The sequence below is a fragment of the Acyrthosiphon pisum genome, chromosome A1, assembly GCF_005508785.2.
Source record: "Acyrthosiphon pisum isolate AL4f chromosome A1, pea_aphid_22Mar2018_4r6ur, whole genome shotgun sequence".
Lineage (NCBI taxonomy): Eukaryota > Metazoa > Arthropoda > Insecta > Hemiptera > Aphididae > Acyrthosiphon > Acyrthosiphon pisum.
In genome coordinates, this window is record NC_042494.1 from 92151156 (window position 1) to 92174752 (window position 23597).

The 23597-nt window shown below is 29.7% G+C and overlaps 1 protein-coding gene across 1 annotated transcript in view; it reads right to left on the reverse strand.

The window, feature by feature from the left end:
- The window catches only part of LOC100167336 (synaptic vesicle glycoprotein 2B), a 90411-nt gene extending 67085 nt beyond the window's left edge, over nucleotides 1-23326 (reverse strand). Inside the window, exon 1 of the mRNA XM_029487791.1 lies at nucleotides 23209-23326. The gene's annotated coding sequence lies outside the window, so the exon portion shown is untranslated. The remainder of the gene's footprint in view (nucleotides 1-23208) is intronic.
- Between the last annotated feature and the right edge of the window lie 271 nt (nucleotides 23327-23597).

Below are 23597 nucleotides of genomic sequence, written 5' to 3' on the forward strand. Positions count from 1 at the left end.
AAAATCCATAGACATAATTTTTTTTATAAGCATTTAAAGTTCAAATATGACAAAATACGTACCTAAATATGACGAAAGTTGAAAATTATTTTGAGTTAGAAATATTCATAAAACATTTTTTTTAAATCTAAGATTTGTAAATGTAATACAAGATTCCTCATAAATTTGTCTACCTTAAACAAAAAAAAAATGTCTAGAAAATTAAATTTTTATGAGCGTTTGAAATTCATATTTTTACATTTGATATTCACTCAATTTCTCATGTAACGGTTTTCTTATTTTGTTGTAATTAAAAAACAAATGACTGTAGATACTTGAAAATTTCACTGAATGTTTATATTAGAATTTTTTATACACGGTAAAATTTTGAAAATAATTTGACTCTTTTTGAGCTGTTTACAGAACATTTAAAATTTTAATTTTTTTAGTTTTTTTTTCTATAAATAAAAATAAAATGTTATTGGTCAGGCCAAAAAGCGTGAAAATTTAATACAAGGCTCCTGATATATTGTTACAATAGCAATTGAAAAATATTAAAAATACATAGGCGCACATGCATTTAAAGTTCAAATTATGACAAACTTTATAAAATGTTCGACTTTTATAGCTTAGGATTGAAAATCTAAAACAATGTTCCACGTAAATATTTCTTAACAGTTATTTATTTTTTTCTCGTATACCTTTTCAGCACCCTTCTTTCGTTTTTACCAGCTTCACACATTATTTAAATTGCACAGTTCAATTAATTTTTTACACTAAACACACGTTTGTAAGTATTGTAACTAACTCGGTAACTCGTTTGTGTAAAAAAGTTCAAAATCAAAATACACATAAATAATGATAAATAAGGTTATCAATATTATCACGCAACTAACTGAATTCTACCATACAATATAAAAAATAAATAATAAAATACCAATACCACAGATTTCTAAATAATACATTAGCATGAATTGGAGGGAAAATAGTGTAAATACCGAAATTCCTTCTATGAATTGCAATAGTTTAAGATATTAAACATAATACCTTCGTAGGTATTTGATTTTCTTAATATATATTATGCTTAAATTATAAAAATATAATTTGTTTTTGTAAATATATTATAATAATTATACCGGCCCTACCAGCCCTCACAAGAACCGGCCCATCGGGAAGTTTCCCGATTTCCCGATAGGCCAATCCGCCCCTGGCGATTCTACATTTGCACATCTCAAAGACCATACACATTCTGCAGGTTATGTTGCGTTCTATTTACAAATACATACCATATTATAACATAATACGCATCGTTATACACTTATACTGCACATTTGTGCATAGTACTAAACGATCTAATTATCGCAATGTATAATATAATAAAGTATGAAATAACAATTTATGATGTTCAAGTTCATAAATAAATAATATTATACCATTTCAGGCGTTATTCTTGGCGGGAATTCAAGAGTCTAGATATCCATCACTCACGATCTAAATTGATGGACTGAAAATGTCTTACGTTTGTCCTCTGCTTTTGGTTCGTTGCACCCGCATGTGTTGTCTCCGTCTTACATACGTACGTTATAGCAAATTTTCGTTCGCTAGTTTCAATAGGGTGCTGTAATTTTTGATTTTAGAGTGAATTGACCTATTATCAAACTTTTAGGTTACAACATTATCTATACCTTCTCGTTGGTTTTTTACAATATTTTAATTTTTAAGTGAGTTATGAGCATTTTCAAACATTAATATTTTACATACTGATAACTACTTAAAAATTAAAATATCGTAAAAAACCAACGAGAGGGCATAGATAATGTTGTTACCTAAAAGTTTGATAATAGGTCAATAAAAGGTACGACGTCCTCTTAAAAAGTGTAGAGTCGATAGCTGTATTTGATTGTCTATCTATCAGTCATCAAATCACACAGGTAGGCAATCCGACTGCGTCGGATTTATATTGCCATTTCTCTTCCTTATTAGGGAACGCTACGTCGCTATGTTTTTGGCATAACCATTATATAATAATTATCGATGTTCTCTTTTCAGTTGTACCTAAATATTTTTTAAACGCAGACTTTCAAGTAAACATTGCAAATTTGATTCTAATACTCGGTGTTCGTGAAAAAATTAACAATTATTGGTTGAGTATATCGACAAAATAATATTTATACAACTCGTACAGATAAAAACGTAGAACGTATAATATTATGTATAATATACGTTTTACGTTTTTATCGTTTTTATTATAATATTATACAGACGCAAAAAATATGACAAAATTCAAGGCGAAATTCAAGGGGAAACACAGATTTATGGGAAACACATTGGCAATAAATCTAAACTAAATGAAATTTACAGGCCAACATAAATACATAACATAAACATGGAGAATCCGGTATTAAAAAGAAAAGCACTAGAATCAAATGTACTAGAAGGACACTGCGTGGTTTTCTAATAATACCAAAAGTCAAAAGACTTTTTACCAATATGCGAAACCTGCAGTGTAGTAACCCTATAAATTCCTAATTGTTAAAAACATACCTACTGAGTACTGGCATAATGTCGGAAATGTTAGTACATATGGAAAAACTCAAAATAGGTACCTATAACACCTTGGATGCGGTGTTGGGATAAAATCTAAAAAAACAACCAAGGCATTTATAAAAAGAAAAATGTGAGTAAATATTTTCAAAAATACTAATGGACTATGATTTCAATGAAGTCGAAAATGTGCTTCGACTAAAAACAAAATAAAATAGCAAGTACAATTAACCATATTATAATTTAGGCGGTTAAATTAAAATGAATAGAGTTTTTATAATATAAATATAATATTTAGTGGCTTTATTGCTATTACTGTTCATTAATACCGCGGTTGTATCCTGTAAGCCTGCAGTATAATATTGCTATTATCTAACGATCTAACGGCTATAGCGTACATAATACATATATTTATTACACGTATGGTAATATACTAATATGGTATATACCTATAGGTTATTAATCTTCGTGTAGTATCTACTGTAGTAGTCGTGCCTATTATTCCATTCTGCCGGCGTATTTTTTATTGTCAACGTTTAAAATATACGATACTTATGTATCCTGTACTCTGTAGGCTGTAAATGAAGTGAAGCGTTCGCATATTAAAATATTTAATATCTGTTATTAAGTTCATAGTGGTTTCTTTAAATTGTTAGTTAATTTGTTCCCCTTGGCCCTTGTAGAAAACTAGGACACCTACCTATATAAACTAGAATACTAGATAATAATAATATACTGCTGGATTTCGGTCTTGGGCAACGGATTATCGAATTATTTCGAACAGTGGCGTCATTTGGGGGGCATTTGCCTCCCCTTATCATTAGCGGGCCACCAGTGTCAGCCTGGCACACCAAAGGCCCATGGATCAGTTTTTTAAGGGGCTCCCAAAAAAATGTAGGTATACCTATGCCATTTTTAGCAATATGGATCATAATTTAAAATGTACCTTTATCATAATCATTAACAAACTATTATATAATTTAGTAAATATACGTTACATGATGAATAATTATAAATAAATTGCACACATTCACCACGATAAATAAATAAATAACCAAATATACAACAGAATAACACCAAAGATATCGCGAACTATGTGGCGGCAACAACAATCGACAAAATGCGACTACAACAGCCTTGCAGTCGTATTGACAAATCATAGCTGAATATTATGCAGTCGAAAATATTTTTTATAAATAACTATTGCTTATGGGCTGTAAGAAGGCATTATTTATAATTTATAAATTATAACATTAAATTACAATATATGTATATCTAATATTAACGCGAACCCTGACTAAGGAATAATTCGTTTAATAATAAACTATGAAACTATTAAAACATATTAAAACTACAAAACAATAAATAACAATTATCAATAATATTACAGTTTACATAGAAACAATATTATGAAAACTAAAATTATATTTTTATTATAGAATTTAAACTTTGAAGACAAATACATAAGCCATAAGCATAATATTATTTAAGTAAACTTCCAAAAGTAAATGTCTTATCTTCATCATTATTATATATATTATTTGTATATATAAATAGATACCTATAGACATATCACATATAGACGTATAGTATTGTACATCATAGTATCAAACATATTTTTATGTGCTATATTTGCACGACCGCTGAATTCAACAACGGGACTCCTACAGGGTCGGGTAAGCGGGGCCCTCGTGCAGTCGTCCGAGCCATTGTTTTTGAATCGAGAGATAAAACCTACTTGTCCCAACTTAACCTACAGTAGCGCAATTATTCCAAAAAAACCTTCTTTTACTTGTTACAATGTTACTATTATAATTGTTACTTCATTACTTGACACTTGCACTAGTATGCACTACTCTCACATTATAGATAATAGGTAAGCATCTGATTATTAATCCAATTTTTAAGACCTTACCCTGGATCCCAAAAATATGGGGCCCCCCCAAAAAAAAACAAAAAAAAACGGAGGTACCCCGGCCGCGTTCGCGGCCTAGCGGCCATGGCCAGGTTGACACTGTGGGCCACTGTCAGGCCGGGTATGGGCTAGTTTTGGGCCTTCATATAGTAGCTATAATACGTGATATATTTAAGTTACCTCTACATATATGTACTAATTATTTAGTTATTGTTAACTCTCAAAAAAATGGGTTACTTGCCTATATGCTTATGATAGTAACCTTTGATACTAACTAGTAATTAGTATAACATTATGTATAAGAAGGCTATTTGTATTGAGATAAAAATGCAATATAGTAATGTAATGTAATGTAAATATTAGGGAGTGGTTTTTTTTCAGTTTTATTTTGGGCCTGTTAAACATTTTGCCCCCCCCCCCCCCTCTCAAAAACTGAAATGACGCCACTGATTTCGAGCCAAAATATTGCAATTTGATAGCCGCTGTTGTAGTATTAAATCATATTATATAATACTATATAGGTATGTTGTATTTAATTTAAATTAAAACCCGTTAAGTCTTGTCTGCTGTTTAGTAGGCGTCGAGTGTGGCTCATCATTTAGTAATAATACGTAATACCTACGTCACTGATTAATGTATGTTTTAAACATGAATTTAATTATTTAACAATTATTGCAATTATTGCAGTATTTATACGAAAAACACGGACGACAATATTATTTAGGAATAACTATTAACGAAGTTTTTTTCACAAAAATAAGTGTATTAATTGTTTTTTACTCTTTTATGTATAATCCGATAATCCGATAATCCGATTTAAGTGTGAAACATAATATCAGGCATGTCTGAGGTAACAACTGTGAACGGCTTTTTCCCCGCGTGTTTATAATGCGAGTTGAGTATACTAAAATGCGAGGCTTATAGACATTACGACGCACCACATAATACATCAAAATCTCGTAAGCATTAAAAATCTCAAATCAAAAAGATATTACGAGTAACAACAAAAAATAAATTCGAAGCTGTCCGTTTACTTAAGACATCTAAGAGCTTTTTTTCCACAAAAACTTGTAAAGAACAATTTTAGTTGAAAAATATCCAGTTCAGAGATTTTTTTCCAATTTGTTTATATATTTTAAGCCAGTTCATTGATCATCTCCTCAGTCGATCGTAGAATTAAAGATCAATTTAATTTAAACGGCTTTATAATAAACTTGTTAGAATGCTTATATCGTCTGAAACAAATGTTTGCTAAAAAAATATACATTATTGCCAAAATTGGCCCATATTCCACCGTGATGGTTTCCCGGGTGGTTGTAAAAATTGTAGACGGGCTGGCGTATATATAAGGCCCGAAAGACATACAACAAATAGCTGTATAAAATATAAATAACTAGGTATATGTAATAAAGAATAAAATAGCTAATGACTGAAAGTATGCATATTATTGCCACTTTGCGGGATTTCGCACACACATGACACACACATACACCATTATTATAACTTATATTATAAGACACATATATACTTATATATTATATATTTATGCGATTTGTTGCATTCCTTTTTATTTTAATATATTCGTATATCTATTGTGCGCAAATGTCAACGTTAATTTTTAATTTTAATTTTTACGGTTCGAGACATGTTGATGTTAGATGATATTACTATGAGCAGGGCCGCAAGCTTTTAAACGAGTGACTTAAATTACATAATCGGATTTTTTAAAACAACACATTTTTCTTCTATTTAATTTTTTTTTTTTTATTTTTGAATGCAAGTTTACCGAAGATTTGTGTGTTATTATATTTCGCGAGTATATAATACCGTGGATTACATGTCAAATTCTCTTTTAGTTTACTGCACGCCAATTTGACTACAGTTTTCCCCAGCCGCCGCTCAAATACAGTTTTACATCTTTCTACCGTCATTCTTCGGTGTCAGGAAAATGAAAAAATACGTCATTATTGATAAAAATAAATCCGAGTTATTAATATTATTATTTAGTCCCCAAATAAATACGACCATGACCATTTTTCTGGATTATTGCTATTATACCGTGTCCAAAGTGACGAGTCAATCATCTATCGTTTTGAAGACCGCGACATCCGTCACATAACTAGATAAATTTAAAAAAAAAAATCAATATCAGTCGATGTTCAAATGCCTTGACAACACAGGTTTAATTTAGTTGTTATACATATAATATAGTTTGTTCACCAATTAACTTTCTTTTTCAGATTGAATTTAAGTGTGTTTTTTTGCATTAGATATGTTTCTCATTAGATATATTTTGAAATTAATGAAAAAATATTTGGAGAGTCGAAATACATTTCTAAATATTAAGTTTTCCGTCAAGCGATTCGCAACAATACGACGTATAATATAGTTTGTTCTGAAGTAGATGAACATTTTGCCCACATTTTTGGTGCAAAATCAAAGTCAGCGGATCTTCATAATATTTCTTATTTTATAGTAGTATATATAGGTATCTACTGACTACTGACTATACTATTGTACATATTATATCGTAATATATATTATATTATTATTCGCCCGCGTGCGTTTTTCGGTCTCACACTCTCGCGTAGAAAATATTATATACATTCTTCACTGCCGCCAACAGTGTAACGTACCAGATATTTTGCGATAACGTGCTAACATAAAAATTCCAAGTGTACATTACACACGTATAGTGCGCAATAGACTTTCCGACGCCAGCCAAACTGAGAAATTCCGAGTACCCGTGTGCTACGGAAAATGGTAAAAAAAATATAATTTTTTTTACATTTTATTTAGCGTTTAAATACGCAGGCTGATCTGTTGCAATACTAGATTGTGTAGGGTAGCCAGTTGTGTGGTTTTCCCGGGCTTAACCTACTAACATGGGAAAACGTGATATCTTGTTAGTCGACGGGCCATCTGTCAGGGCTTAAATCATATTATATATTAATCGTCAAATTGTTTACATGGACAAGATAGGCATGCATAATACAGGTTCATTGGTATATTAAGATCTAAAACCGGACATACACTAGCAACTGTATTTTTCAATCTTCCTATAAAATCAAAAACATGTTTGAAATTCATCAATATGTTGTCAATCTTTATCGGTTCATTTAAATACATTGCTGATTGTCATTCTTTGATAATTTACGTTGAATTTTGTTTATCGGAGCTAACCGAACCACAGCTGCATAATTATTTGTTTTCCTTACATCCTGTAACGATACAAACTTCTGTTTTACAAAATATAAGAATTCTCCACGTTTTTTACTGTAAATTATTTAGTGAATAATTTTTTTGAAACATTTGACGGACCTAATTCAAAATTCGAACGAGAAGTTTATCAGTTGTCAAAATGTTTATCTAAGGATAATAGTCCTTAAAAATATAAAATATATATGTAATATTGGATCTAGTATTTATTATACTTCCATTTTTACAAATTATTAGTATTGATAGATTAATATAAATTTTGGCGGCGTCGCGGAAGCATTGCGAAAGCAGTTCACGCGGCGTCGTCGGTTCAAACATGAAAAAAAAAAAAAAAGATTAATATAAATTACGACAGTAATTTTCAAATCATTATAGCCCCCAAATCTTCCAAATACATTTCCATGGAGCTATTATTCTTTCACAGTTAGTACCTACTCTGCACTCGAAAGAATTTACTCAGAGTTTGAATTTTAATCTGATACATCAAAATTTTCAAAATAATTATCTTCAAAATAATTGATAACAGAAAAGGAGGGTCGTTGTCATTTGAAAATCAGAAGTGTGTGTCTCCACCTGACACTCCTCGAATCCTTAAAATTTCAAGAATTTGAATATATTATGGTCTTGGAGTACTTACCTATATGTTTAAAAATCACAGAAACCATGCAGATTTTGAATAACTGCATTATTGAAGAAAGAAAGTTAGGGATGAGCATGATGGCTGTTGAATTATTCTGTATACGAGGACCCTGCCGTTATTATAATAATATATAATATATGTTACCATGTATAATATATTATGTTATACCTAAATAACGTCATAACTTCAAGAAAATAATATATAATAATGTTAGGTATACACACGTACAATAGTTGACGACGATTAGAGTTCGAGGAACACAATTATTATTCTCATTATACACGTCATATATTTGTTCAATTTGATATGATATAATGCACGAGATTTTCCTTTTTTTCCCGTTAAAATTGAAATTCTACACGTGCTACACTGCATGTCTGCATATAATACACAGCTCGGTGCACAAGGATTAACTTGTTTGGCGGACATCGCACTTCAGCGGAGACTGCGAATAAAGGTACCTCTACTCGCCGTGATGTATTCTGTAAATAGAAATATGTGGAAGAATATTACTTTCAGACGAGTTTTTTTTTTTTTTTTAGAGGTATTATTAGCTTACGAATTCGTTAAAATGAACTCTTGTTATGTTATGTGTATAATATAATATAAAGAACTGTTTTTGACAGTTTGATACTAAAATTGTATTTTAAAATATTATATAAGTAATTTTGTTTACACACGAGTTATGCCAATATTATAATTATACTGCACGTGTATTCATTATTGTTACTTACCTATTTTACAACTATCTATCGTCACTATATATACCTATACGTATTTATATTAGTTCAACGAATGTCACATTTTCCTTATATTTTTTATTTCAATTTTTTTTTATAATTATATTCACACCACTTTGATTAATTTGCACTATTCTATGTCCTGCTATATATTATAATAAGATAAAATATTTGGCACATTAGTTTACCGTCTGAATACTATCCACCAATTTATATTTCAGTAGACAGACTAAATATACTTTCAGTGAATTATGTTTGGATATAATTTAAAATAAAAATTACCATATAAGATTACCTATAGGTACAAATAAGTCACCCGTTTAGACTTATTTGTATAGGTACTCTGAAGTTTCATTCTTCACAGTCACTGTTTTAACGTAGGGCTGTCACTGCGTATTTGAAGGTTTTTGTTACATTTAATTAACCGATTTGTAAATAAAATAATCTTCTACTGATTTAATTGGTAAAAATTAACTGCGCAGCAGTAATCAATGCATATTAAATTTGTTAAAATGTAATTGTTTTTTAATTTTTATTGAACCTATAGTTTAATATTAATAATTATACATAAACTACGAATTTGTGTTAGGTAATTTTAATATTATGACGTGTTTTTTGATACATGAATGTATTATAATTATGTTTTGATATAATATAGGTACTGTAGTACAAAAAACGCCGTACCTATAAAAATAATTACGTATAGTTCAAAAGTACGTAGTTTAAAATATTATACGATGAATCATTATCGAATTGAATAATTACAGCAAAAAAAATTAATTTAGGTTCATAATGTGTATTGATAAAACGCACAATGGCATGGTATGGCTTATAATATGTCGGAAATTCGAGAATATGCGTTTTTAAGTATTACTGCTATCACACAGTTACCTAATGTTTATTTTAATTTAGTATAGATACATTAATTCTTCGCCAACATTATTATAAATAATGTAATAAATACATTTGGATTTAGGACATTTATTTCGACATAACCGCGGACTAAATTTTTAGACTATAATAATTTGATGTCATTCTAAAAAATGGTTGTAACTTGTATTATTCTCGTCTTGTATAAATAAATCTTGGCTTGAGACGCTTCTGCTATATTACTCCGGCGAAAAGTAATGGTTGACTGATTGAAATATCAATTTATTTTATCGACCAGTCGCGAATTTCTGAGCTCGTGCGGGCTGCGATTGATCATTTTCGATAGTATAATTACGATAATATCTCATCATTATTTGCTGATTATTACAAATATTTGCGATGCAGAAGTGATAAATGTATCTAAGAGATTTTTTCGTAATCAATACATTCATTTTTGACCGATTTAAAAGGTTTTTTTTATAGTGATTGGTAATGAGTAATGACCATACCTTTAATCTAAATAAGGTTATGTACAATTTTGATATTCTTCTAAAATATTTACATACCCAAATAATATTGTTCTATAATTCTAAGATTGAATAAATGTTATAATATTATGGTGTCGAATAAAATAAATTCTACTTCGTTGCGGTAAAACTGTTCAACGTGAACATTTAATATAAAAATTGAATTTTTGAGATTTTCCAAGTATATTCTGATCGATCAAGTGGAATATGATTGATTTGACTCGATTTCTAATCCACTAAGTGATCGCTAAACGACCATACAGAAAATAGAAGTACATGTACCATATAGTAACCTAACATAATATGTATGAATAGCATGATGTAATATTTTCCGATGTTGTAATCTACCGTTTCGTCTTTATTTAATTTTTCTTTTTGTAATTTGACGGTTCACGACGTTCACGTCAGTTTTTTTTTTTTTTGTCTGTTTATTCTCACGACGACGTGTTTGTATTTCTGTATGAAATCGATTTTGGTGTCCGTATAGTAGATATACAATTGTAATTTGTATTAGTCTTAGTCTTGATGAATGACCATTGACTATACAATATATATGTAGGTATACTATACAATATAATATAGTAATATAATACTTCAGACAATCAGACTGACACGATACATTTTCGCGACAAAATCGGACCCAGGGGGTGTAACTAGAGACGTTTAGATAGTGTAGCGATTTTATACAGGGCAGTTTTTTATAAATTGTACTACGAAACTACCAAATAAAAGCGTGCCTTACAATAAATATATTATTATAAGTATATAAGTATATATATATATTCCAACTTTCAAAGTATAATAATTATCATATAGTATAGAATTTACAATAATTTCTCTACTTTTTTAGTTACATATATTATATCATATTTTGTTTCACCGATTATTCTTTTGCATAGGATCTTCGCTGATAAAACCTTTAATTGTAAACATTATATGATATAATATACTCCCAGATTTACTATACTATATAATATATATAGTATTTACATCTGATCATTTGTAATAGAGCAATTAATATTCACTTAAAAACAGTATTGTTATTTTAATTTTTATTGGGTACTTTAAACAAATAATGTAGTGAAAATTAACCGAGGTCTAAGAAGATGTATCTCGTTTCACTGATGATAATATTTGTGCAAGAGGTGGTCTTAAAAAATAAATAACAGTATAACTCTAGAACATTATAATATTCTGTAGTGTTGAGAACTACTAGGAGTTTGTATAACCGGTATTTTTATTAACTTAATCGACCTACCTAAACGTACTTTAAACTTTTATGTCCGCACGCTCTTTGTAAAGTCGTAAATATATAATTGATCACTTACTATTGTTCAATAAAAAATTGATGATTATAAATTAGAATATACCTTAATTGTTTGCTGAACTATACAATCGAATGGTCTTATATACGTGTTGTAATATAAATATTAAATTAAGTCGATGTATAATGTCGGTGAATTGTACCTACATATTAGCTATTGGCTATTATAGCTGTTAAATACTGTAATTAGCATAATATATCATTATATCTTATCGTTTTTTTTTAAATTTATGTTTAGTCCTGACTTACGACTCACGAGTAATGACTATACACAGGGCTGAAAATGTATAAGCCCCTGAATGATCGAGAATCATATCTCGTGAACAAAAAAAAATGCATAAAATAACAATACGTGTAACGTATAGCAACACGTATATGTCTGATAAGCAAAAAAAAAGGTTATTTGGTCAAGTGAACATTTTCAAACTTTGTAGGTGGTACGTGGATATAAAAAGTTTGAGAACCGCTGCAGTGTATAGAATGTTGTGCACACACTTCATGCTACAGCTTGATGTATAGGGCACGCACAGATTTTATTAATAGTAACTATTTATCTATTATATTGTACGGATTCATTCTTATGTCCTGTCGTCCTCGTCCTGTACGCTGCACGTCACATATTAACGCCGGAGCCCGGAATTATCTGGTTTTTAATGTTGACAATCATATTATGTATGTTATATCTTATTGTGTACGTCGACCGTAATAAAACTTTATACTTGTCGTACGATGACCTTTGGTTTGTATTCAAAAATGATTATCGGACTCGAATCATATATTATGTATATTATTTACTGCAGCAGCGCGCGTGATGTGCGACTATATAATACAGATGACTCAGACTTCAGATGCCGTATAGACGTAGAGTAGGTACCTGTGTATTATTATTTATGTATAATATTATATTGGTACATATTATGCTGTGGCCACCCGGTGAAAAGTGTGAACTCTTGAGGCCCGAAGTATGTACCTATACATTTGTAATACCCTATTCATAAATTAGACAATAAACCTATACTGCTATTAACTTATAAACTATATACGTTATATTATATGCCTATACAAGATCTAAAACAGACATGAAAGATCCGCTAGTCCGATTGGAAATTTTTAGGTGTGGCCTGTTATGTGAAGGTACCTATATATATATCCACTTGTGGCAGGGACGGATCCAGCCTTTTTTTTTGTAAATATAAATACTATATATTAAATAAAAAATAAACAAAATCTAGACTTCTTTTCACATTGTTTTATTTATAATTTATTTATCACATTGATTACATATACCTACTATTATGACAACATTTTTAGTAAAGTACCTATAATATTTTATTATTATTGTATTTGTGTTGTAAAAAAATTGTTGCCCCCCCCCCCAGATCTTTGCTCTGGATCCGTGCCTGACTTGTGGTACCTATTTTCATTTATAACTTCAATTCATAAAACGTCTACGATACAAAAATATATTAATGAATATGTTATTCATCCAATGTTCGACGACGAATAAAGTTATTATAACACTTTTAAATGTGTTTTCATTAATAATTTTATATTTAGACGTATAGCGGTAGAATACTGTAAAAAAGATTTTGTATCCTACTAATTATTATAATATATAATTATATAATATTCATAATATTATGTTGGTTGTTGTAGGTACCTAACAAGTTAAAATATTTGAAATAAAAAATATGCTTACGTTACGTAACATTTCAACCTTCAATATAATATTTTAATCATAATTTATAAACTTCGAAAGCAGTTCGTCGGCCATTCCTACACGTGTATCTGACGGTTAAATTATGATTTTCATACATTTTTTAAAATGAAAATACCTCATCGTTGTCAGTTCACCGTAAATACGTTTGTGTGAATTTTAACTGAGTACCTTTAAAATAATATGTAGGTGGCAGACGCTTACATCTTGCACTTTGTAACATGTGAATATGTAGTGCCATGCACACGACGTGATAAAAAAAACATTAAAACAATGATCGGTATTCGGTTAGTTTTGTCAAGTGGCACAATAAATTTCTAATTTTGTACACGTTTTAACCGATTCATGCTGATGTCAATATGTCATTACTCATTATACGCGTTCGCGCACGTGGCCGTATTGCCACGTGGTATCGAAAATAATTAAGCAAACACGTGTTTTCTTGATTGACAGGGGAATTGCCGTGGTACAACTAAAGTTCATCAGCATTAACATAATATGGTCATAGTTTTAGGTACGTGTGATCAGTGGCATGCCCAGGAATTATAATGGGGGGACATCATTTTTTTTTTTAAATAAACAAAAGAAAGCGGATAAGTGGAAGTTGCTCTGCTGTACAGTAGGCTACAATTGGGTAACCGTAAATTTAAATTCAATGATACATCTTTGGTCTATGGTAAAAATGTTAAAATGTATATTATATCATGTGTGCAAAAAACGGTTCTGAGCAGACACGGTTTGGCAGCCTAGGATTCTGTATATTATATTTATATTGTTGTTATTAATATATATAGGTACATTTTTAACTGCTAAATTATTTTAGAAGCTAATGGTTTTACAATGGTTTTTAATTATTTTTTTATCCTAGATACAAATTATCATATATCATTGAATTCAAGTTTAATACAATCCATTATACATTGACCCACTTGTAACCTACTATACAGCAGAGTGACATCCTGCACTTATCCGCATTTGAAATTTGAAGTTTGATAAATTTTGTCGAAATTAAAACTTTAAATATTTATAAAAAAATTGTGCATATTATGTATTTTTAATATTTTTCAACTGCTATTGTAAAAATATATAAGGGGCCGTGTATTATATTTTCATGCTTTTTGACCAAATAACAAATAAAAATGTATTGTTATATATAATATATAAAAAAAATACAATATAAGAAAATCGTTACATGAGAAATCGAGTGAATACCCATGATGTTAAAATTGGAACTTCAAACGCTTATAAAAATTTAATTTGACTTTCCGGTAAACATTTTTTTTTAATAAAGGTAGACAAACTTAAGAGGAATCTTGTATTAAATTATCAAATCTTAGATAGTTAGATTTAAAAATAAAATTTTTTATGAATTTCTAACTCTAAATAATTTGCACATTTTCGTGATTTTTTCGTAATTGGTCAAAATTTGAACTAAGTGCTTATAAAAAAAAATTGTGACTGTATTTATATATTTTTCAACTGCTATTGTAAGAATATATTAAGAGCCTCGTATTAAATTTCAAGCTTGTTGACTCAACGAATAAAATTGATAATTAATAAAAAATGAATGACCCTAAACAGCTGCAATAACTAATAAGTGGTTTTCTGTAGGTCGACAAAAAAAGACAATAGGGGGGATATAACCCCTAACCTCCAACCCCTGACCACGCCACTGCGTGTGATCATCGTTAGGGAACCAAATAAATGTATTTAAGATATAAACGTTTACGGTTACATGAATGATTTAACGTTTACGAATTATGGTCGCTTCCAGATTTAAAAAATTAATATTTAACTAAAATATGCTGATTCCTTGAACAGTTCTCTGATCATCCTCAATCCATCACGGATACTTCTCCATACTATACTATGATGCGAAGAATTCTGTTTCCGAATGACTATCGGTAAAACCGAGTAATATGGAAAATTGAATGGTAATAAAATAAGATGAGAGGGCACGAGAATAAAATAGATTAATTGATAATATGTGAATGCTGCGCTTTAACTGGTTCTATAGTGTCAATGAAATTAATCACACACATTTTTTTTTAAAATTGTATTATATATTTCAAGTACTTACAAAAAATACTAGGATCTTCCACAATATTAACCATAGGTAGTTATTTTAAATAAAATACAATTTACCATAAGCGTGCGCAGACTTCATTGGCAGTGTAAATATATTATATACAAAAAAACCACTCTATAAAAAAGTACATTAATAAAATCACAATTTATTGTGATTAAAATATAAAATTTGTCAGTAACTCATCTTCAAATATTTATTGACTAAAGTTTAAGTTGCCTTTTACTGACATTTTACCAGCATAATATAATATTCTAAATGTTTTAAATTCAACTGCTGTATAGGTATAAATTATTCAATTTCTATTTCCGAGGCCATTTTTTGAAAACAAAATTGAGTTTATCGCGTACATAATATTATATAAGGCTCTTTAAGAGGATCATGTAGGTAAATGGGGCCCTTTATCGGAGTCGCCAAGTGCGTATCCTGCACAACCCGTTCAGCGCACGTACGTGGTGTTTACTCATCTCAATTTCTAACACAATTGAACTTGGCAAATATCTGTACGTAAATACAAGATTTAATACATATTCTATACCCTATACCAGCTATATACCGCAGTCATGCGTGGACAACGCGATTACAGGGCTTATATAGCGCGACTTCAGGGCGCCACGCCTTTCGCTTGTATAATAATATAATATACCAGTCAGACAGAGAGATATATATAGTGATTAGTTCGGTACCCTTTACGGATATGTATTAAAATTTACTCACATAGGCGTATCATTTGAGCCCGCAATGATGCACACAGCATTAAATGATATATATTATAGTGTAAAGGTACCTATATATTGTAGTATTACCATTGTTTAAGTACATTACACGTACGAAATATCATTGTATGCGACTGTAGTTAATTTGTGTGACTTGCGACTTATTATTATAATATCCGTCATTTTCGTTTGCGATAAGTATAATATGTGTTCAGTATTTACATTTACGTTCACGATTTACCTACATAATATTTTTTTTTATTGAGCTTAAGCCTGGCAACTATGGCCATTAGCTATTTTTTTGTTTGTAGAGGGGGGAAGGTTGGAACGGTCGGTTGAAACACTTACATAGTATAAATATATATAGGTACACATAGACATAATATTAATAATTAATAGGTAATATATCGCAAATACGCGCGTGATGTGTACCTGCGTATAATACGTGACTCGTGTTCGTCGGCGCCGCGCCTTTAACATGCACCCAGAATATTATAGGTAGGTATATACTATTGACACGGAATTTACGACAACGCACGCAATAATATTATAATACATCGCGGAGATGAAAAAAAAAACAACGAAATAAAAATACCTCACCGGGATCACCGACGCAGTGTATATACCGAGTATATAATATATACAGCTGAGATCCTCAACGATTTATGTCTCATCTGTAGAGGTATGCACACTGGCACACATAAGAGCACATTATCATATTATAAATATAAAATATATATATTATTATCATATGGCAATAAATAATAATATATATAAGACTGCCCGGGCCGCGCTCGCTCGATATGAGGCCTCGCCGCCGAGTCGGCGAATAATAACAAATTAGGGTTCATTAACATCAATTATACATTGTGCTCGCGGCGCACGAACGGCTCCGCTGAACTTTGGGTTAAGGTTTTTTCACGTATATATCAATAATAATAATCCATCGCTTCGCCGCTTTTTGATCGAGGCACATATAAAATAATAAATATAGGTATAATACTGTATGGGCGACGAGATCATGATGCGATCTATACGTGGGAAAACGTCACCGCGTGCTCACAAATACGCAAAATGATGTTGGTACGAAATTATTGTAGACGCAAATAAGTGATGGGGAGAGTGGTTATGAGGGTTGGATTCTCCCCGGGTCGTTTTTGCGCCAGCACTATTTAAAAAATTTTTTTTTTTTTTATCTACAATGAGCGAATCGTATTTATTTCGTAGGTAGGTGTTCAGAGTATTGAAGTTGAAGAGATATAGAAGAAGGGAAGGTGTCCCTAAGGTGTGAGTATATTTATATGGCGAGAGAAGTCCCATCACCCGCAGTACCTTTTCAGATGTCAGACAGTGGGCTTATTATACCAGTGATTCCGCACAAGCCCTCGCGAGATGTTTTATTAATATTAACTTTTTTATGAATTTACGATAATAATCGTTATTACTACGAGAATATTGTGAATGCAACACAATATCTAAATCAGTATTCCACACATTTCCACCAGTATGAATTATATGAATACTATACTTATTTAGGTAATAAGACACGATACATAATAATGTATTATGTAAATGGGCGCAAATATTTTATCTTGCACGCGGTTTTTATATGAGTATCGCACAATCAAAATAATAATGACATAATATAGGATTTATCCACACGTCATCCGGCTTTTGTTATCTCAGTGTCTGCGACTCTGACAGTCTCACAAAATCTACTTATTGCTTTTAATTTTACACAACATATTCTAATATTTATTTATTTAATCTATGTATACCTACCTACTGTAATACTGTATAGTATATGAATTGATATGTAATATGTGTATATTGTATTGGTATCATATTATGAACCATATTGTATACTTATTACTTGGTATTATGTATTTATGTGATAGGCATGTCGTCGAGCGAGAGCGAAACTTCACCGTTAGTCGGCAGTTGAAAGTTAACCATTTTTTAGGGGTCGGATTTAGGCAAATTCTATACCCATCGTGAGTTATGTGTGACTGAGAGTGTAGTGACTGATCATTAGTGTGCGACGGTATGTAAACTACGACTAACATTCTTGGAAATCAGTAATGTACCTACTTACACGCAGTCACACGTCACTAAATTTTGTTTAAAAAAAGTTTCATGATGAAAGTCCCAAAAAGCGGAAGAAAAATTTACCCAGTACCAAAAGCCCGATTTTAATTTTAAAAACATTTGAATTCCTTATCCTATTTTTTTTTTTTATTGATCGAAAATAAAGAATATACATAAATTATTTTTATAGATAACATTTTCGATTATCTATCTCCTTTAAGCAAAACAGCTTTGTGTTGGAGATAGAGAGTTATTAAATTATATAATATAATTATTAATAAAAGAAATTAAATTAAATTAAACTTTTAAAGGTTTAAATTAAGATTCTAAATACATATAAAACTAAATAAACAAATATCAATGCAATATTTTTTAGAAATTGTACATGATAAAAAGAAAAGTAAAAAAATAACATTATATTCAAACATATACGAATTATTTATTTAGGTTATGTAGGACATTTTTTTGATATGATTAATTAGTATATTATAATACCAAATTACAAAAATTTTTTTTTTAAATTCACTTTTACTTTAGTCTTAAACATTACTAAAAAAATTAAAATCGAAAATCCATTTCCTATATAACCTAAAAAAGAAGGAAAAAGGAATTCAAATATGTTTTCAAAATTAAAATCTGGCTTTTAGTACTGTATGAATTTTTCTTCTTCGCTTATTGGTCTAAATCCACGAAAAAAACGACCCGCTTTCAACAGCCTTAAAGATTTTCGTCGTTTTCTGCAGTAAAATGTACGTATACTATGTAGTGCCATGTGGTATCTAATATAGTAATATATATGGCTGTATTATTAGTTATTACTATACTGTATTACTGCATGTACAAAGCACTATATATTAAATGGTGTTTCACTTTATTTATAATAATATTATACTATTAAAATACTGCAGTGAAACAAAATACAATTTGATCGAATTTGTTTATGGAAAAGCGAAATGCGCAAAATCGCCTTTTTGTTATCAAATTGCAAACATGTAACTATACGTACATTGTACGTACATGTAAAAAGTAGATACTGGGAATTTTCAATTTTAACCTCTCAAAAGTGCCAACTAGATCCAATGTTTGCCACCAGAAATCTCCATCGAAGTTAATGATCACTAATCAGAGTAAATATATTTTCTACTAGAAAAAGTATCTTGAGACATAAGAAACACACACATGACACATTATTGTAAAATCAAAACATTCATCGTTTCGCTCAGAATCTAAAATTGTACATGAGTACTCGTAAACAAATAGTTAAACTTCCAAAAAAAAATAAAGAATTTCTTCTTTTTTAAAGAATTTATGAAAACTAAGCTTTTAATGTCAAAATATCAATTTTAAATATTATATTAGTAATCATTTCTCCCTCAAATATAAAATAGAAACTAAATGACATGCCGTGCATCGTATAAATATTGAAAACTGTGCAAAGTAAAATTTAGTATTTTGAATGGCAAACGATATTGACCAATGTGGCAATGTGTTATATCAAGTGATTAGAAATAGGTATGCATTACAATCAAACGTTCTAGCTTCTGCAGTCGCTTGTATTTTTTATATATATATATATATACGTATGATATGTGTTATAAATTACATATAGGTTACGCGTTCTTATCTTATTTTTTAAACGGGATTTGTATGAATTGTTGCAATATTGAACTACCTTCTGTACGTTTGATTTTGTTGGACTTACGTAATTTATATATGACAATGTTTTGTAAACATATGTTTTGTTTTTTTCTATACAATAAAAAAATTCATAATCCAGTCTAACTTATACGCGGGACTTCCATTCCTAACTTTGAGCGTGCATATTATTATCACAGCTAAAATTAAAAACAATAAATTTCACTCAGGATTCCGGAATTCCATTTTCCAACGCAGACCTACAGGATCGGGAGAGACATGCAGCTGAGTGCAGTTATATAGAGTGTATATATAGTTATTAGTTATGGAACTTTTCAGAAACATAGTAATGTTATATAGTATAATTATATCAAATAATATAGTATTATTAACCATTATAATTATCTCACTTCGGTAGTTATATCGATAGGTTATAAAATTATTTGGACAGTATACCTGATAAAAAAATGTTTAACTACCTAGTAATTATTAGTAGGTAATTACAAATAAAGCAATAAATTATAAATATCAACGCATAATATGTAACCATATGTGGGTTAGTAATACATGCATAATTTCGGTATAATTTGTTCACAATATACATAGGTAATTAAATAAAATTCAGCACTATACTTCTTTATTACTATTAATAACCTGCAAAATCCACAAGAAATCTAAATATTTTAGTTTATACTTTATATTGGTAATTATTAATGATTATTACATTTATTTTAAAACTAAATTATATAAGTAACACACAAGACCCTCGGTCTCCCTGCGTAAATTTGCCTTTGGTACCTTAAGTATACGTATGTTGGACTTGAGTTTATTCATTTGTAATTATAAAAATATAAAACACCTGATCGGAATAATTATATTGGCAGCAATTACCTAAACATTGTTTAACTGTACAAACTAACAAAGCATTAAAAATGCACACAATTTTCCCCATTAAAGTTGTTTTACTTGAAATATCTAGTTATGTGTTGGTTATTGACCATGGGCAACAATAAATTTAACAGTAACAAGTATACAGATTAGACAAATACATAAGACATAACATTATAATTTATTAATATTATTCTACCTAATACCTATATTTATATTTCAAATTTTTCCTTGAATTGAATTGTATGTTATTTAAAATTTTAAGTATTATTGGTTTTACAATGTGTGTTTAACGCCATACCAATATAGGATTATATGAGGTAGAAGAAGCAAAATTCTTTCAATTTCAACTTTGAAGGTAGTTTCCAGTAGAAAATCGGATCAAATGCGCGGTACTTTTTTTTTGTCAAAAATAATAAAATTCCTTTAAAATATTGGCGGACAGACCGTCGCATCTCAGTATCATTTTTTGAATGCAGTGATTTATCATAGAATTAAAATTTAACACATCCATGATTATAATATAGCGACCTACTCTACTCAATGATGAGGTACAGTCGACAGTCGATACCTACAGCAGAGCGATTTCCCAGTTTTTTTTTGTGATGTAAGTATATAAGTTTAAAAATAATGATTAATAAATCTCATTTAAGGGGCCTGCGCGCAACCTGTTTTTTTTGCTCCAAAACATGCCTTACGGGAAAAACTCTCACGCCTCGTAAAGTGATCAGATTTTGATAATTTTTTTTTTTTGTTAGAAAGAGGAAAACTTCTTACAGGGCGCATTGAACTTTGATTTACAATATTCTATTTACGAGTTCTATAATAAGCTTTTGAATTTTACAAATTTTTACATGTTTTTAATTCTTAATTCTTTTTAGTTTTTTGTTTTTAGCATTGTAATCAAAAATCGAAGTTCAATCCGCCCTGTAAAAAATTTTCCTCTTTCTAACAAAAAAAAAATTATCGAAATCCTACAACTCTATAAAGCTTGAGAGTTATTCCCGTAAAGTAATTTTTTTCGATAAAATACACCCTATCAACCACCCCTAAATAGTTATCGGGTATTAGATTAGTGGAGAAGTCTTATAATTGAGGTAGCAACTAAAATATAAAATTGAATTTTCAAATTTTATAGAATTGTGGAAAATTTGAAAAACTGGCACCGGGACCCTTAACGTAAATGTAATTTATAACTATTCCCCATTAGCCATAACAAACATCCAACAGTTTTAAATAGGTATTCAAGTAAAGAAAGAAACGTGGAGATTATAGTTAAAAGGATGTTACACAGATAATATAGTTGTCAGTTGTCACCGTCTTAGAAGTTGGTAGCATAGCAAATAGTAGATCACGTTAACTCCGTTAGTTTAAAAATTAGAGTGAATCGACTTATTATGAAACTTGATGGTATAAGAACATTATCTGTGTTTGTATCTGGGTTTTTTTTACGATAGATCAGTTTTTAAATGAGTTGTAAGCATTATTAATCTACGCATTATTATATACGCATAACTTGCTAAAAAATTGAACTATCGTATAAAACCCATATAAAAACACACATAATCTTCTAACCATCAAATTTTATAATAATTCACTCTAATTTCTAAACTAACGGAGCTAAATATGATCTGCTGAGCGTAAATTTGCTATGTTACGCACTTGTGAGACGGAGACAACAAATGGCCGTCTAATAGCGTCCTCTTTATTGTAACTAAAATACATAAACAGAAATAAACAAATTCAATGTTGTGTCTTGTGTGGTTCTATAAACAATTATCGTGATTGATTTAAAACTGTAATATTACTATTAATTACAATTTGTGTATTGAGTAATACTGCATGTAATGACAGTAAAATGAAAATGAAAAAAATGAAAAAAAAAATATAAATAAACTAATTGACCTAGAAAATGTCACGTAATATTATGATACACATGAGAATAAATAAGAAAACAAGTCAATCCGAAAACTGAAAATCTAGTATGAAGTCAATGATTGTATCTTGTATAGTTGTATGGATATAATATAGTCACAATAGCTGGTTTACTATAAACACTAAATAATGCAATTCATTTGGGATAAATGTCAATCTAGGATCCTAAGTTCTAAACCAAAAACAAATTATAACTATATATACTTACGACTTACCTGTATTGATAAAAATAAATCTATAAATTACATTGAAAATGTCTGCTCCCGCAGTAAAGGTGTACGATAATTATACAGTCTACAATAGTCAATAGTCTAATTACTAATTAGGTATATAGTTAAGCAATAATTCTATGCCTACTTATTATATGTTCAGATAGTTGACTTACCTAATTCCTATACGGTCGTGCTTTCAGGTGTTCGACAATTTGTGTATATATTATTTTGTCGTCGAGAACTCGTCAACTTGAAGTGACGATGACTGGTAAAATAATTATAATAATTATTAGTATAGGTACAAATGTACACTACACATGTATATTAATATATTATGTACATTTCTATGTGCACGATATATATAAATTATATTATATATTATGTTATAACACGTGTCCAATTATATTATATTATATTAATTCGTTTGATTATACAGTTATCATTCAATGTTTTTCGAAAATACTAACTCGGTATAAAAATGAATTAGCAGGACAATGTTTCGGTTTCAAGTACAAAAGTCAATGTGATAACTGATAATGATTGATAATTATAATCTGTTTTT